At 41.3% G+C, this 15,250-nt stretch overlaps 10 non-coding genes across 10 annotated transcripts; all 10 read left to right on the top strand.

Moving 5' to 3' along the window:
- Positions 1 to 1,186: 1,186 nt before the first annotated feature.
- Positions 1,187 to 1,272, top strand: TRNAY-GUA (transfer RNA tyrosine (anticodon GUA)). Its single transcript is given in 2 exon segments — positions 1,187 to 1,223; positions 1,237 to 1,272. It is a non-coding gene; the product is annotated as a tRNA-Tyr (tRNA).
- Positions 1,273 to 2,476: 1,204 nt separating this feature from the next.
- TRNAY-GUA (transfer RNA tyrosine (anticodon GUA)) lies at positions 2,477 to 2,562 on the top strand. Its single transcript is given in 2 exon segments — positions 2,477 to 2,513; positions 2,527 to 2,562. It is a non-coding gene; the product is annotated as a tRNA-Tyr (tRNA).
- A 1,206-nt stretch (positions 2,563 to 3,768) lies between these two features.
- Positions 3,769 to 3,854, top strand: TRNAY-GUA (transfer RNA tyrosine (anticodon GUA)). Its single transcript is given in 2 exon segments — positions 3,769 to 3,805; positions 3,819 to 3,854. It is a non-coding gene; the product is annotated as a tRNA-Tyr (tRNA).
- Positions 3,855 to 5,705: 1,851 nt separating this feature from the next.
- TRNAY-GUA (transfer RNA tyrosine (anticodon GUA)) lies at positions 5,706 to 5,791 on the top strand. Its single transcript is given in 2 exon segments — positions 5,706 to 5,742; positions 5,756 to 5,791. It is a non-coding gene; the product is annotated as a tRNA-Tyr (tRNA).
- Positions 5,792 to 6,995: 1,204 nt separating this feature from the next.
- On the top strand, positions 6,996 to 7,081 carry TRNAY-GUA (transfer RNA tyrosine (anticodon GUA)). The gene is given in 2 exon segments: positions 6,996 to 7,032; positions 7,046 to 7,081. It is a non-coding gene; the product is annotated as a tRNA-Tyr (tRNA).
- A 559-nt stretch (positions 7,082 to 7,640) lies between these two features.
- On the top strand, positions 7,641 to 7,726 carry TRNAY-GUA (transfer RNA tyrosine (anticodon GUA)). Its single transcript is given in 2 exon segments — positions 7,641 to 7,677; positions 7,691 to 7,726. It is a non-coding gene; the product is annotated as a tRNA-Tyr (tRNA).
- A 1,852-nt stretch (positions 7,727 to 9,578) lies between these two features.
- Positions 9,579 to 9,664, top strand: TRNAY-GUA (transfer RNA tyrosine (anticodon GUA)). The gene is given in 2 exon segments: positions 9,579 to 9,615; positions 9,629 to 9,664. It is a non-coding gene; the product is annotated as a tRNA-Tyr (tRNA).
- Positions 9,665 to 10,223: 559 nt separating this feature from the next.
- On the top strand, positions 10,224 to 10,309 carry TRNAY-GUA (transfer RNA tyrosine (anticodon GUA)). The gene is given in 2 exon segments: positions 10,224 to 10,260; positions 10,274 to 10,309. It is a non-coding gene; the product is annotated as a tRNA-Tyr (tRNA).
- A 559-nt stretch (positions 10,310 to 10,868) lies between these two features.
- On the top strand, positions 10,869 to 10,954 carry TRNAY-GUA (transfer RNA tyrosine (anticodon GUA)). Its single transcript is given in 2 exon segments — positions 10,869 to 10,905; positions 10,919 to 10,954. It is a non-coding gene; the product is annotated as a tRNA-Tyr (tRNA).
- A 3,144-nt stretch (positions 10,955 to 14,098) lies between these two features.
- On the top strand, positions 14,099 to 14,184 carry TRNAY-GUA (transfer RNA tyrosine (anticodon GUA)). The gene is given in 2 exon segments: positions 14,099 to 14,135; positions 14,149 to 14,184. It is a non-coding gene; the product is annotated as a tRNA-Tyr (tRNA).
- The last annotated feature ends 1,066 nt before the right edge of the window (positions 14,185 to 15,250 follow it).

The raw sequence follows: 15,250 nt of genomic DNA, 5'->3' as shown, positions 1-15,250 counted from the left end.
TATTGAATACTTGGAAAGTAAAATACTTGGAAAGTAAAATAACAGACAATTTATAATTATATTATATTTCATCACTGAAAATAGATGCCTTTTGCTTTGAGGCTGTGGCCACGTTATTTTTCTGTCCAACACGAATCTTCATTGGTTTCCTGTCAGGTGTTTTGGATCCCCATCTCTTGCTATGAACTGGCAAAACAGCAGAATCCCCTTGACAATCTTGATTTCTCAAGGGAAATGAGAGAACACTATACACCATCCAAGATATTAAAATATTGTCAAGGCCCAACACGGCTGAATACTCTGAGGAGATGGCCTGTGAGGCGCCGCCTTTCAACTTTTCCCCCTTAGTATGGTGGTCATTAACATGCGGGAGACTGCGGAGGGGGTCATTTTTTTAATTGGGAACTGATGTGCTTTTACTCAATTCGGGAACCTCACAAGCCAAATTTGTAGTATTTTGCACGAATTGCAAGAGATGTTTACAAGTCGACGGTTGAAGTGGAAGCTCGTATTGAGTTTGCTAGAGATTGATTTGCCAAGCCTTCGAAAGCTCAGTTGGTAGAGCGGAGGACTGTAGTGGTAAAACAGGCATCCTTAGGTCGCTGGTTCAAATCCGGCTCGAAGGACTTTTGCCAAATGCAAATTTTATTGAATACTTGGAAAGTGAAATACTTGGAAAATAAAATAACAGACAATTTATAATTATATTATATTTCATCACTGAAAATAGATGCCTTTTGCTTTGAGGCTGTGGCCACGTTATGTTTCTGTCCAACACCAATCTTCATTGGTTGCCTGTGAGGTGTTTCGGATCCCCATCTCTTGCTATGAACTGGCAAAACAGCAGAATCCCCTTGACAATCTTGATTTCTCAAGGGAAATGGGAGAACACTATACACCATCCAAGATATTAAAATATTGTCAAGGCCGAACACTGATGAATACTCTGAGGAGATGGCCTGTGAGGCGCCGCCTTTCAACTTTTCCTCCTTTGTATGGTGGTCAGTAACATGCGGGACACTGCGGAGGGGGTCATTTTTTTAATTGTGAACTGATGTGCTTTTACTCAATTCGGGAACCTCACAAGCCAAATTTGTAGTATTTTGCACGAATTGCAAGAGATGTTTGAATGTGGACGGTTGAAGTAGAAGCTCGTATTGAGCTTGCTAGAGACTGATTTGCCAAGCCTTCGATAGCTCAGTTGGTAGAGCGGAGGACTGTAGTGGTAAAACAGGCATCCTTAGGTCGCTGGTTCAAATCCGGCTCGAAGGACTTTTGCCAAATGCACATTTTATTGAATACTTGGAAAGTAAAATACTTGGAAAGTAAAATAACAGACAATTTATAATTATATTATATTTCATCACTGAAAATAGATGCCTTTTGCTTTGAGGCTGTGACCACGTTATTTTTCTGTCCAACACGAATCTTCATTGGTTTCCTGTGAGGTGTTTTGGATCCCCATCTCTTGCTATGAACTGGCAAAACAGCAGAATCCCCTTGACAATCTTGATTTCTCAAGAGAAATGAGAGAACACTATACACCATCCAAGATATTAAAATTTTGTCAAGGCCCAACGCGGCTGAATACTCTGAGGAGATGGCCTGTGAGGTGCCGCCTTTCAACTTTTCCCCCTTAGTATGGTGGTCAGTAACATGCGGGCGACTGCGGAGGGGGTCATTTTTTTAATTGTGAACTGATGTGCTTTTACTCAATTCGGGAACCTCACAAGCCAAATTTGTAGTATTTTGCACGAATTGCAAGAGATGTTTACAAGTCGACGGTTGAAGTGGAAGCTCGTATTGAGTTTGCTAGAGTTGATTTGCCAAGCCTTTGATAGCTCAGTTGGTAGAGCGGAGGACTGTAGTGGTAAAACAGGCATCCTTAGGTCGCTGGTTCAAATCTGGCTCAAAGGACTTTTGCCAAATGCACATTTTATTGAATACTTGGAAAGTAAAATACTTGGAAAGTAAAATAACAGATAATTTATAATTATATTATATTTCATCACTGAAAATAGATGCCTTTTGCTTTGAGGCTGTGGCCACGTTATTTTTCTGTCCAACACGAATCTTCATTGGTTTCCTGTCAGGTGTTTTGGATCCCCATCTCTTGCTATGAACTGGCAAAACAGCAGAATCCCCTTGACAATCTTGATTTCTCAAGGGAAATGAGAGAACACTATACACCATCCAAGATATTAAAATATTGTCAAGGCCCAACACGGCTGAATACTCTGAGGAGATGGCCTGTGAGGCGCCGCCTTTCAACTTTTCCCCCTTAGTATGGTGGTCATTAACATGCGGGAGACTGCGGAGGGGGTCATTTTTTTAATTGGGAACTGATGTGCTTTTACTCAATTCGGGAACCTCACAAGCCAAATTTGTAGTATTTTGCACGAATTGCAAGAGATGTTTACAAGTCGACGGTTGAAGTGGAAGCTTGTATTGAGTTTGCTAGAGTTGATTTGCCAAGCCTTTGATAGCTCAGTTGGTAGAGCGGAGGACTGTAGTGGTAAAACAGGCATCCTTAGGTCGCTGGTTCAAATCCGGCTCAAAGGACTTTTGCCAAATGCACATTTTATTGAATACTTGGAAAGTAAAATACTTGGAAAGTAAAATAACAGATAATTTATAATTATATTATATTTCATCACTGAAAATAGATGCCTTTTGCTTTGAGGCTGTGGCCACGTTATTTTTCTGTCCAACACGAATCTTCATTGGTTTCCTATCAGGTGTTTTGGATCCCCATCTCTTGCTATGAACTGGCAAAACAGCAGAATCCCCTTGACAATCTTGATTTCTCAAGGGAAATGAGAGAACACTATACACCATCCAAGATATTAAAATATTGTCAAGGCCCAACACGGCTGAATACTCTGAGGAGATGGCCTGTGAGGCGCCGCCTTTCAACTTTTCCCCCTTAGTATGGTGGTCATTAACATGCGGGAGACTGCGGAGGGGGTCATTTTTTTAATTGGGAACTGATGTGCTTTTACTCAATTCGGGAACCTCACAAGCCAAATTTGTAGTATTTTGCACGAATTGCAAGAGATGTTTACAAGTCGACGGTTGAAGTGGAAGCTCGTATTGAGTTTGCTAGAGAATAATTTGCCATGCCTTCGAAAGCTCAGTTGGTAGAGCGGAGGACTGTAGTGGTAAAACAGGCATCCTTAGGTTGCTGGTTCAAATCCGGCTCGAAGGACTTTTGCCAAATGCAAATTTTATTGAATACTTGGAAAGTAAAATACTTGGAAAATAAAATAACAGAATATTTATAATTATATTATATTTCATCACTGAAAATAGATGCCTTTTGCTTTGAGGCTGTGGCCACGTTATTTTTCTGTCCGACACCAATCTTCGTTGGTTTCCTGTGACGTATTTTGGATCCCCATCTCTTGCTATGAACTGACAAAACAGCAGAATCCCCTTGACAATCTTGATTTATCAAGGGAAATGGGAGAACACTATACACCATCCAAGATATTAAAATATTGTCAAGGCCGAACACTGATGAATACTCTGAGGAGATGGCCTGTGAGGCGCCGCCTTTCAACTTTTCCCCCTTAGTATGGTGGTCATTAACATGCGGGAGACTGCGGAGGGGGTCATTTTTTTAATTGGGAACTGATGTGCTTTTACTCAATTCGGGAACCTCACAAGCCAAATTTGTAGTATTTTGCACGAATTGCAAGAGATGTTTGAATGTCGACGGTTGAAGTGGAAGCTCGTATTGAGTTTGCTAGAGAACAATTTGCCAAGCCTTCGATAGCTCAGTTGGTAGAGCGGAGGACTGTAGTGGTAAAACAGGCATCCTTAGGTCGCTGGTTCAAATCCGGCTCGAAGGACTTTTGCCAAATGCACATTTTATTGAATACTTGGAAAGTAAAATACTTGGAAAGTAAAATAACAGACGATTTATAATTATATTATATTTCATCACTGAAAATAGATGCCTTTTGCTTTGAGGCTGTGACCACGTTATTTTTCTGTCCAACACGAATCTTCATTGGTTTCCTGTGAGGTGTTTTGGATCCCCATCTCTTGCTATGAACTGGCAAAACAGCAGAATCCCCTTGACAATCTTGATTTCTCAAGAGAAATGAGAGAACACTATACACCATCCAAGATATTAAAATATTGTCAAGGCCCAACGCGGCTGAATACTCTGAGCAGATGGCCTGTGAGGTGCCGCCTTTCAGCTTTTCCCCCTTAGTATGGTGGTCAGTAACATGCGGGCGACTGCGGAGGGGGTCATTTTTTTAATTGTGAACTGATGTGCTTTTACTCAATTCGGGAACCTCACAAGCCAAATTTGTAGTATTTTGCACGAATTGCAAGAGATGTTTACAAGTCGACGTTTGAAGTGGAAGCTCGTATTCAGTTTGCTAGAGTTGATTTGCCAAGCCTTCGATAGCTCAGTTGGTAGAGCGGAGGACTGTAGTGGTAAAACAGGCATCCTTAGGTCGCTGGTTCAAATCCGGCTCAAAGGACTTTTGCCAAATGCACATTTTATTGAATACTTGGAAAGTAAAATACTTGGAAAGTAAAATAACAGACAATTTATAATTATATTATATTTCATCACTGAAAATAGATGCCTTTTGCTTTGAGGCTGTGGCCACGTTATTTTTCTGTCCAACACGAATCTTCATTGGTTTCCTGTCAGGTGTTTTGGATCCCCATCTCTTGCTATGAACTGGCAAAACAGCAGAATCCCCTTGACAATCTTGATTTCTCAAGGGAAATGAGAGAACACTATACACCATCCAAGATATTAAAATATTGTCAAGGCCCAACACGGCTGAATACTCTGAGGAGATGGCCTGTGAGGCGCCGCCTTTCAACTTTTCCCCCTTAGTATGGTGGTCATTAACATGCGGGAGACTGCGGAGGGGGTCATTTTTTTAATTGGGAACTGATGTGCTTTTACTCAATTCGGGAACCTCACAAGCCAAATTTGTAGTATTTTGCACGAATTGCAAGAGATGTTTACAAGTCGACGGTTGAAGTGAAAGCTCGTATTGAGTTTGCTAGAGATTGATTTGCCAAGCCTTCGAAAGCTCAGTTGGTAGAGCGGAGGACTGTAGTGGTAAAACAGGCATCCTTAGGTCGCTGGTTCAAATCCGGCTCGAAGGACTTTTGCCAAATGCAAATTTTATTGAATACTTGGAAAGTGAAATACTTGGAAAATAAAATAACAGACAATTTATAATTATATTATATTTCATCACTGAAAATAGATGCCTTTTGCTTTGAGGCTGTGGCCACGTTATGTTTCTGTCCAACACCAATCTTCATTGGTTGCCTGTGAGGTGTTTCGGATCCCCATCTCTTGCTATGAACTGGCAAAACAGCAGAATCCCCTTGACAATCTTGATTTCTCAAGGGAAATGGGAGAACACTATACACCATCCAAGATATTAAAATATTGTCAAGGCCGAACACTGATGAATACTCTGAGGAGATGGCCTGTGAGGCGCCGCCTTTCAACTTTTCCTCCTTTGTATGGTGGTCAGTAACATGCGGGACACTGCGGAGGGGGTCATTTTTTTAATTGTGAACTGATGTGCTTTTACTCAATTCGGGAACCTCACAAGCCAAATTTGTAGTATTTTGCACGAATTGCAAGAGATGTTTGAATGTGGACGGTTGAAGTAGAAGCTCGTATTGAGCTTGCTAGAGACTGATTTGCCAAGCCTTCGATAGCTCAGTTGGTAGAGCGGAGGACTGTAGTGGTAAAACAGGCATCCTTAGGTCGCTGGTTCAAATCCGGCTCGAAGGACTTTTGCCAAATGCACATTTTATTGAATACTTGGAAAGTAAAATACTTGGAAAGTAAAATAACAGACAATTTATAATTATATTATATTTCATCACTGAAAATAGATGCCTTTTGCTTTGAGGCTGTGACCACGTTATTTTTCTGTCCAACACGAATCTTCATTGGTTTCCTGTGAGGTGTTTTGGATCCCCATCTCTTGCTATGAACTGGCAAAACAGCAGAATCCCCTTGACAATCTTGATTTCTCAAGAGAAATGAGAGAACACTATACACCATCCAAGATATTAAAATTTTGTCAAGGCCCAACGCGGCTGAATACTCTGAGGAGATGGCCTGTGAGGTGCCGCCTTTCAACTTTTCCCCCTTAGTATGGTGGTCAGTAACATGCGGGCGACTGCGGAGGGGGTCATTTTTTTAATTGTGAACTGATGTGCTTTTACTCAATTCGGGAACCTCACAAGCCAAATTTGTAGTATTTTGCACGAATTGCAAGAGATGTTTACAAGTCGACGGTTGAAGTGGAAGCTCGTATTGAGTTTGCTAGAGTTGATTTGCCAAGCCTTTGATAGCTCAGTTGGTAGAGCGGAGGACTGTAGTGGTAAAACAGGCATCCTTAGGTCGCTGGTTCAAATCTGGCTCAAAGGACTTTTGCCAAATGCACATTTTATTGAATACTTGGAAAGTAAAATACTTGGAAAGTAAAATAACAGATAATTTATAATTATATTATATTTCATCACTGAAAATAGATGCCTTTTGCTTTGAGGCTGTGGCCACGTTATTTTTCTGTCCAACACGAATCTTCATTGGTTTCCTGTCAGGTGTTTTGGATCCCCATCTCTTGCTATGAACTGGCAAAACAGCAGAATCCCCTTGACAATCTTGATTTCTCAAGGGAAATGAGAGAACACTATACACCATCCAAGATATTAAAATATTGTCAAGGCCCAACACGGCTGAATACTCTGAGGAGATGGCCTGTGAGGCGCCGCCTTTCAACTTTTCCCCCTTAGTATGGTGGTCATTAACATGCGGGAGACTGCGGAGGGGGTCATTTTTTTAATTGGGAACTGATGTGCTTTTACTCAATTCGGGAACCTCACAAGCCAAATTTGTAGTATTTTGCACGAATTGCAAGAGATGTTTACAAGTCGACGGTTGAAGTGGAAGCTTGTATTGAGTTTGCTAGAGTTGATTTGCCAAGCCTTTGATAGCTCAGTTGGTAGAGCGGAGGACTGTAGTGGTAAAACAGGCATCCTTAGGTCGCTGGTTCAAATCCGGCTCAAAGGACTTTTGCCAAATGCACATTTTATTGAATACTTGGAAAGTAAAATACTTGGAAAGTAAAATAACAGATAATTTATAATTATATTATATTTCATCACTGAAAACAGATGCCTTTTGCTTTGAGGCTGTGGCCACGTTATTTTTCTGTCCAACACGAATCTTCATTGGTTTCCTGTCAGGTGTTTTGGATCCCCATCTCTTGCTATGAACTGGCAAAACAGCAGAATCCCCTTGACAATCTTGATTTCTCAAGGGAAATGAGAGAACACTATACACCATCCAAGATATTAAAATATTGTCAAGTCCCAACACGGCTGAATACTCTGAGGAGATGGCCTGTGAGGCGCCGCCTTTCATCTTTTCCCCCTTAGTATGGTGGTCATTAACATGCGGGAGACTGCGGAGGGGGTCATTTTTTTAATTGGGAACTGATGTGCTTTTACTCAATTCGGGAACCTCACAAGCCAAATTTGTAGTATTTTGCACGAATTGCAAGAGATGTTTACAAGTCGACGGTTGAAGTGGAAGCTCGTATTGAGTTTGCTAGAGTTGATTTGCCAAGCCTTTGATAGCTCAGTTGGTAGAGCGGAGGACTGTAGTGGTAAAACAAGCATCCTTAGGTCGCTGGTTCAAATCCGGCTCAAAGGACTTTTGCCAAATGCACATTTTATTGAATACTTGGAAAGTAAAATACTTGGAAAGTAAAATAACAGATAATTTATAATTATATTATATTTCATCACTGAAAATAGATGCCTTTTGCTTTGAGGCTGTGGCCACGTTATTTTTCTGTCCAACACGAATCTTCATTGGTTTCCTGTCAGGTGTTTTTGATCCCCATCTCTTGCTATGAACTGGCAAAACAGCAGAATCCCCTTGACAATCTTGATTTCTCAAGGGAAATGAGAGAACACTATACACCATCCAAGATATTAAAATATTGTCAAGGCCCAACAGGGCTGAATACTCTGAGGAGATGGCCTGTGAGGCGCCGCCTTTCAACTTTTCCCCCTTAGTATGGTGGTCAGTAACATGCGGGCGACTGCGGAGGGGGTCATTTTTTTAATTGTGAACTGATGTGCTTTTACTCAATTCGGGAACCTCACAAGCCAAATTTGTAGTATTTTGCACGAATTGCAAGAGATGTTTACAAGTCGACGGTTGAAGTGGAAGCTCGTATTGAGTTTGCTAGAGTTGATTTTTTCATGCCTTTGATAGCTCAGTTGGTAGAGCGGAGGACTGTAGTGGTAAAACAGGCATCCGTAGGTCGCTGGTTCAAATCCGGCTCAAAGGACTTTTGCCAAATGCACATTTTATTGAATACTTGGAAAGTAAAATACTTGGAAAGTAAAATAACAGACAATTTATAATTATATTATATTTCATCACTGAAAATAGATGCCTTTTGCTTTGAGGCTGTGGCCACGTTATTTTTCTGTCCAACACGAATCTTCATTGGTTTCCTGTCAGGTGTTTTGGATCCCCATCTCTTGCTATGAACTGGCAAAACAGCAGAATCCCCTTGACAATCTTGATTTCTCAAGGGAAATGAGAGAACACTATACACCATCCAAGATATTAAAATATTGTCAAGGCCCAACACGGCTGAATACTCTGAGGAGATGGCCTGTGAGGCGCCGCCTTTCAACTTTTCCCCCTTAGTATGGTGGTCATTAACATGCGGGAGACTGCGGAGGGGGTCATTTTTTTAATTGGGAACTGATGTGCTTTTGCTCAATTCGGGAACCTCACAAGCCAAATTTGTAGTATTTTGCACGAATTGCAAGAGATGTTTACAAGTCGACGGTTGAAGTGGAAGCTCGTATTGAGTTTGCTAGAGATTGATTTGCCAAGCCTTCGAAAGCTCAGTTGGTAGAGCGGAGGACTGTAGTGGTAAAACAGGCATCCTTAGGTCGCTGGTTCAAATCCGGCTCGAAGGACTTTTGCCAAATGCAAATTTTATTGAATACTTGGAAAGTGAAATACTTGGAAAATAAAATAACAGACAATTTATAATTATATTATATTTCATCACTGAAAATAGATGCCTTTTGCTTTGAGGCTGTGGCCACGTTATGTTTCTGTCCAACAGCAATCTTCATTGGTTGCCTGTGAGGTGTTTCGGATCCCCATCTCTTGCTATGAACTGGCAAAACAGCAGAATCCCCTTGACAATCTTGATTTCTCAAGGGAAATGGGAGAACACTATACACCATCCAAGATATTAAAATATTGTCAAGGCCGAACACTGATGAATACTCTGAGGAGATGGCCTGTGAGGCGCCGCCTTTCAACTTTTCCTCCTTTGTATGGTGGTCAGTAACATGCGGGACACTGCGGAGGGGGTCATTTTTTTAATTGTGAACTGATGTGCTTTTACTCAATTCGGGAACCTCACAAGCCAAATTTGTAGTATTTTGCACGAATTGCAAGAGATGTTTGAATGTGGACGGTTGAAGTAGAAGCTCGTATTGAGCTTGCTAGAGACTGGTTTGCCAAGCCTTCGATAGCTCAGTTGGTAGAGCGGAGGACTGTAGTGGTAAAACAGGCATCCTTAGGTCGCTGGTTCAAATCCGGCTCGAAGGACTTTTGCCAAATGCACATTTTATTGAATACTTGGAAAGTAAAATACTTGGAAAGTAAAATAACAGACAATTTATAATTATATTATATTTCATCACTGAAAATAGATGCCTTTTGCTTTGAGGCTGTGACCACGTTATTTTTCTGTCCAACACGAATCTTCATTGGTTTCCTGTGAGGTGTTTTGGATCCCCATCTCTTGCTATGAACTGGCAAAACAGCAGAATCCCCTTGACAATCTTGATTTCTCAAGAGAAATGAGAGAACACTATACACCATCCAAGATATTAAAATATTGTCAAGGCCCAACGCGGCTGAATACTCTGAGGAGATGGCCTGTGAGGTGCCGCCTTTCAACTTTTCCCCCTTAGTATGGTGGTCAGTAACATGCGGGCGACTGCGGAGGGGGTCATTTTTTTAATTGTGAACTGATGTGCTTTTACTCAATTCGGGAACCTCACAAGCCAAATTTGTAGTATTTTGCACGAATTGCAAGAGATGTTTACAAGTCGACGGTTGAAGTGGAAGCTCGTATTGAGTTTGCTAGAGTTGATTTGCCAAGCCTTTGATAGCTCAGTTGGTAGAGCGGAGGACTGTAGTGATAAAACAGGCATCCTTAGGTCGCTGGTTCAAATCCGGCTCAAAGGACTTTTGCCAAATGCACATTTTATTGAATACTTGGAAAGTAAAATACTTGGAAAGTAAAATAACAGATAATTTATAATTATATTATATTTCATCACTGAAAATAGATGCCTTTTGCTTTGAGGCTGTGGCCACGTTATTTTTCTGTCCAACACGAATCTTCATTGGTTTCCTGTCAGGTGTTTTGGATCCCCATCTCTTGCTATGAACTGGCAAAACAGCAGAATCCCCTTGACAATCTTGATTTCTCAAGGGAAATGAGAGAACACTATACACCATCCAAGATATTAAAATATTGTCAAGGCCCAACACGGCTGAATACTCTGAGGAGATGGCCTGTGAGGCGCCGCCTTTCAACTTTTCCCCCTTAGTATGGTGGTCATTAACATGCGGGAGACTGCGGAGGGGGTCATTTTTTTAATTGGGAACTGATGTGCTTTTACTCAATTCGGGAACCTCACAAGCCAAATTTGTAGTATTTTGCACGAATTGCAAGAGATGTTTACAAGTCGACGGTTGAAGTGGAAGCTCGTATTGAGTTTGCTAGAGTTGATTTGCCAAGCCTTTGATAGCTCAGTTGGTAGAGCGGAGGACTGTAGTGGTAAAACAGGCATCCTTAGGTCGCTGGTTCAAATCCGGCTCAAAGGACTTTTGCCAAATGCACATTTTATTGAATACTTGGAAAGTAAAATACTTGGAAAGTAAAATAACAGATAATTTATAATTATATTATATTTCATCACTGAAAATAGATGCCTTTTGCTTTGAGGCTGTGGCCACGTTATTTTTCTGTCCAACACGAATCTTCATTGGTTTCCTGTCAGGTGTTTTGGATCCCCATCTCTTGCTATGAACTGGCAAAACAGCAGAATCCCCTTGACAATCTTGATTTCTCAAGGGAAATGAGAGAACACTATACACCATCCAAGATATTAAAATATTGTCAAGGCCCAACACGGCTGAATACTCTGAGGAGATGGCCTGTGAGGCGCCGCCTTTCAACTTTTCCCCCTTAGTATGGTGGTCATTAACATGCGGGAGACTGCGGAGGGGGTCATTTTTTTAATTGGGAATTGATGTGCTTTTACTCAATTCGGGAACCTCACAAGCCAAATTTGTAGTATTTTGCACGAATTGCAAGAGATGTTTACAAGTCGACGGTTGAAGTGGAAGCTCGTATTGAGTTTGCTAGAGAACGATTTGCCAAGCCTTCGATAGCTCAGTTGGTAGAGCGTGGGACTGTAGTGGTAAAACAGGCATCCTTAGGTCGCTGTTTCAAATCCGGCTCGAAGGACTTTTGCCAAATGCACATTGTATTGAATACTTGGAAAGTAAAATACTTGGAAAGTAAAATAACAGACAATTTATAATTATATTATATTTCATCACTGAAAATAGATGCCTTTTGCTTTGAGGCTGTGGCCACGTTATTTTTCTGTCCGACACCAATCTTCGTTGGTTTCCTGTGAGGTATTTTGGATCCCCATCTCTTGCTATGAACTGACAAAACAGCAGAATCCCCTTGACAATCTTGATTTCTCAAGGGAAATGGGAGAACACTATACACCATCCAAGATATTAAAATATTGTCAAGGCCGAACACTGATGAATACTCTGAGGAGATGGCCTGTGAGGCGCCGCCTTTCAACTTTTCCTCCTTTGTATGGTGGTCAGTAACATGCGGGACACTGCGGAGGGGGTCATTTTTTTAATTGTGAACTGATGTGCTTTTACTCAATTCGGGAACCTCACAAGCCAAATTTGTAGTATTTTGCACGAATTGCAAGAGATGTTTGAATGTCGACGGTTGAAGTGGAAGCTCGTATTGAGCTTGCTAGAGACTGATTTGCCAAGCCTTCAATAGCTCAGTTGGTAGAGCGGAGGACTGTAGTGGTAAAACAGGCATCCTTAGGTCGCTGGTTCAAATCCGGCTCAAAGGACTTTTGCCAAATGCACATTTTATTGAATACTTGGAAAGTAAAATACTTGGAAAGTAAAATAACAGACAATTTATAATTATATTATATTTCATCACTGAAAATAGATGCCTTTTGCTTTGAGGCTGTGGCCACGTTATTTTTCTGTCCAACACGAATCTTCATTGGTTTCCTGTCAGGTGTTTTTGATCCCCATCTCTTGCTATGAACTGGCAAAACAGCAGAATCCCCTTGACAATCTTGATTTCTCAAGGGAAATGAGAGAACACTATACACCATCCAAGATATTAAAATATTGTCAAGGCCCAACAGGGCTGAATACTCTGAGGAGATGGCCTGTGAAGCGCCGCCTTTCAACTTTTCCCCCTTAGTATGGTGGTCAGTAACATGCGGGCGACTGCGGAGGGGGTCATTTTTTTAATTGTGAACTGATGTGCTTTTACTCAATTCGGGAACCTCACAAGCCAAATTTGTAGTATTTTGCACGAATTGCAAGAGATGTTTACAAGTCGACGGTTGAATTGGAAGCTCGTATTGAGTTTGCTAGAGAATGATTTGCCAAGCCTTCGAAAGCTCAGTTGGTAGAGCGGAGGACTGTAGTGGTAAAACAGGCATCCTTAGGTCGCTGGTTCAAATCCGGCTCGAAGGACTTCTGCCAAATGCAAATTTTATTGAATACTTGGAAAGTAAAATACTTGGAAAATAAAATAACAGACAATTTATAATTATATTATATTTCATCACTGAAAATAGATGCCTTTTGCTTTGAGGCTGTGGCCACGTTATGTTTCTGTCCAACACCAATCTTCATTGGTTGCCTGTGAGGTGTTTCGGATCCCCATCTCTTGCTATGAACTGGCAAAACAGCAGAATCCCCTTGACAATCTTGATTTCTCAAGGGAAATGAGAGAACAGCATACACCATCCAAGATATTAAAATATTGTCAAGGCCCAACACGGCTGAATACTCTGAGGAGATGGCCTGTGAGGCGCCGCCTTTCAACTTTTCCCCCTTAGTATGTTGGTCAGTAACATGCGGGAGACTGCGGAGGGGGTCATTTTTTTAATTGGGAACTGATGTGCTTTTACTCAATTCGGGAACGTCACAAGCCAAATTTGTAGTATTTTGCACGAATTGCAAGAGATGTTTACAAGTCGACGGTTGAAGTGGAAGCTCGTATTGAGTTTGCTAGAGATTGATTTGCCAAGCCTTCGAAAGCTCAGTTGGTAGAGCGGAGGACTGTAGTGGTAAAACAGGCATCCTTAGGTCGCTGGTTCAAATCCGGCTCGAAGGACTTTTGCCAAATGCAAATTTTATTGAATACTTGGAAAGTGAAATACTTGGAAAGTAAAATAACAGACAATTTATAATTATATTATATTTCATCACTGAAAATAGATGCCTTTTGCTTTGAGGCTGTGGCCACGTTATGTTTCTGTCCAACACCAATCTTCATTGGTTGCCTGTGAGGTGTTTCGGATCCCCATCTCTTGCTATGAACTGGCAAAACAGAAGAATCCCCTTGACAATCTTGATTTCTCAAGGGAAATGGGAGAACACTATACACCATCCAAGATATTAAAATATTGTCAAGGCCGAACACTGATGAATACTCTGAGGAGATGGCCTGTGAGGCGCCGCCTTTCAACTTTTCCTCCTTTGTATGGTGGTCAGTAACATGCGGGACACTGCGGAGGGGGTCATTTTTTTAATTGTGAACTGATGTGCTTTTACTCAATTCGGGAACCTCACAAGCCAAATTTGTAGTATTTTGCACGAATTGCAAGAGATGTTTGAATGTGGACGGTTGAAGTAGAAGCTCGTATTGAGCTTGCTAGAGACTGATTTGCCAAGCCTTCGATAGCTCAGTTGGTAGAGCGGAGGACTGTAGTGGTAAAACAGGCATCCTTAGGTCGCTGGTTCAAATCCGGCTCGAAGGACTTTTGCCAAATGCACATTTTATTGAATACTTGGAAAGTAAAATACTTGGAAAGTAAAATAACAGACAATTTATAATTATATTATATTTCATCACTGAAAATAGATGCCTTTTGCTTTGAGGCTGTGACCACGTTATTTTTCTGTCCAACACGAATCTTCATTGGTTTCCTGTGAGGTGTTTTGGATCCCCATCTCTTGCTATGAACTGGCAAAACAGCAGAATCCCCTTGACAATCTTGATTTCTCAAGAGAAATGAGAGAACACTATACACCATCCAAGATATTAAAATATTGTCAAGGCCCAACGCGGCTGAATACTCTGAGGAGATGGCCTGTGAGGTGCCGCCTTTCAACTTTTCCCCCTTAGTATGGTGGTCAGTAACATGCGGGCGACTGCGGAGGGGGTCATTTTTTTAATTGTGAACTGATGTGCTTTTACTCAATTCGGGAACCTCACAAGCCAAATTTGTAGTATTTTGCACGAATTGCAAGAGATGTTTACAAGTCGACGGTTGAAGTGGAAGCTCGTATTGAGTTTGCTAGAGTTGATTTGCCAAGCCTTTGATAGCTCAGTTGGTAGAGCGGAGGACTGTAGTGGTAAAACAGGCATCCTTAGGTCGCTGGTTCAAAGCTGGCTCAAAGGACTTTTGCCAAATGCACATTTTATTGAATACTTGGAAAGTAAAATACTTGGAAAGTAAAATAACAGATAATTTATAATTATATTATATTTCATCACTGAAAATAGATGCCTTTTGCTTTGAGGCTGTGGCCACGTTATTTTTCTGTCCAACACGAATCTTCATTGGTTTCCTGTCAGGTGTTTTGGATCCCCATCTCTTGCTATGAACTGGCAAAACAGCAGAATCCCCTTGACAATCTTGATTTCTCAAGGGAAATGAGAGAACACTATACACCATCCAAGATATTAAAATATTGTCAAGGCCCAACACGGCTGAATACTCTGAGGAGATGGCCTGTGAGGCGCCGCCTTTCAACTTTTCCCCCTTAGTATGGTGGTCATTAACATGCGGGAGACTGCGGAGGGGGTCATTTTTTTAATTG

This window comes from Ambystoma mexicanum, chromosome 1p, assembly GCF_040938575.1.
Source record: "Ambystoma mexicanum isolate Mex_15411 chromosome 1p, UKY_AmexF1_1, whole genome shotgun sequence".
In the NCBI taxonomy this organism is placed as follows: domain Eukaryota; kingdom Metazoa; phylum Chordata; class Amphibia; order Caudata; family Ambystomatidae; genus Ambystoma; species Ambystoma mexicanum.
Note: the sequence above shows the minus strand (reverse complement) of the source record. Positions and strands in the feature narration are given on the sequence as shown.